Genomic DNA, 1,980 nt, shown 5'->3' on the forward strand with positions numbered 1-1,980 from the left:
TCTCCTCAGGGTGCCGTTGGCCAAGCAATGTCGGCTGGCGACCCCCAGGGGGAGGGCCTTCTCTGTGGGTGCCCCTACCCTCTGGAATGAACTACCCCCCGAGATTCGGATAATTCCGGATCTCCTTACCTTCCGTCGCGCCCTCAAGACATGGCTCTTTCAGCAAGCGGACCTGACCTAGGGAGGATTTTATACTGGGCTCATTTTAAGGAATTTGGAAGACACAACTCTAAAATTCGGTTTAATTCGGTTTATAGGGGGGGATTGTATATATGTTTTTGTTTTAAATATGTTGTGCGCTGCCCTGAGTCCCGCTGGGAGAAGGGCGGCATATAAATTAAATTAAATAAATAAATAAATAGATATGGACTAGTAATTGTTTAAAAACATAGAAGCTAGAGGGGGTGTGACAAGTTCAAGAATACACTCAATTTCAGTAACTTTTTTTCCTTTGTCGGTTCATCTGAAGGAGAGATGGTCCTATGGGCAAAATATATCAGCTGAAGTGATCCATGGAAATGTTCTGAAACTTTACCTCTGGGTGGACTATTACATCATCAATGAAAATTTTGAGGACCACCATATGATATTCTTCGTACCAAAATGTACAAGATGTCCATTCGTACCAAGATGTACCATACTTGTGAATGGGAATCTGAAGCACAATGTATTCATAATAATAATAATGATAATGATAATAATAATAATAATAATAATAATAATAATAATAATAATAATAATAATAATAATAATAATAATAATAATAATAATATAATAAAGTTGGAAGGGACCTTGGAGGTCATCGAGTCCAACCCCCTGCCCAGGCAGGAACCCTACACCATTTGAGACAAACGGCTGTCCAGTCTCTTCTTAAAAATTTCCAGTGTTGGAGCATTCACAACTTCTGGAGGCAGGTTGTTCCATTGGTTAATTGTTCTAACTGTCAGGAAGTTTCTCCTTAGTTCTAAGTTGCTTCTCTCCTTGATCAGTTTCCACCCATTGCTTCTCGTCCTGCCTTCAGGTGCCTTGGAGAATAGCTTGGCTCATCACATGTCAGGATGTACATTTTGTACGAGATGGCATCTGAAAGGTCCCCAAATTTAAAATTAGTTTAGTTTTAAATTTAAAATTCCGGAAATCTTGCAACTCTCGTGAAATCCCAGGCAAGGGTGCCAATGTCTTGTGAGATTTGGAAACTTTTATATTTTGATAATAAAATCAAATGGCATTCATACCACAGGATCACCCTGCTGAATCTTGAAGATCACCAAAAATCTCTGGAGTCATTTGATCTATGGACTCCCCTATGTTACTTATTTGTTGAAAAGAAACTTCTAATGTGTTGCACAGCCCTACATACTGTTTGGCTTTAAATTAAAAAAAAAAAAACAAGTCATCTTGATGAAAAAAATATTTTATTTTCATAGTATACATTTATGAAGAAATGCCTAACGTCTTAGGCAACATTTCAATAAAACGTTTTCTACAGACAATAAGGTTGGACATTTCAATTAAAATCTAAAACGTGAAATCAAAAGTTCATTCAGTGGTATTCTATGGGCAGCCATAAATAATTCTGCCCTCATCTTTTTCGGTAGTCGTAATTACAGAAAACTGCATTTTCTGGGAGCATTTAGAGAAGGGTGCATCTGAAAGCAGTCACAGTTCATAAACTTCCTGTAAAAGAACTGATTTGAATTTAAAAATGCAAACAACCTTGCTCCCTTGGAGCCATAAAATTGTGAAAGAAACTTGGGTTTCGGTAATCTTGGGGGTTTTGATCTTAGATTATGCAGAATATTTGCTGTCTGCCTCCCTTGTTCATATAGAGACTGTAGAGGAGGAAGGAAGGTAAGAGGTTCTAGTTACAAAAGGAAAGGAGGAAAGCCTATCCTACCGTGCACTGCATGAAGAGGAGGCCTTAAGCCTTCTGGAATCAGAGAGCACGACAGCAGCCACATGCTTTCTAATTCAAATCCT

This window comes from Protobothrops mucrosquamatus, unplaced genomic scaffold (assembly GCF_001527695.2).
Source record: "Protobothrops mucrosquamatus isolate PMUCROS unplaced genomic scaffold, P.Mucros_1.0 scaffold889, whole genome shotgun sequence".
NCBI lineage: Eukaryota > Metazoa > Chordata > Lepidosauria > Squamata > Viperidae > Protobothrops > Protobothrops mucrosquamatus.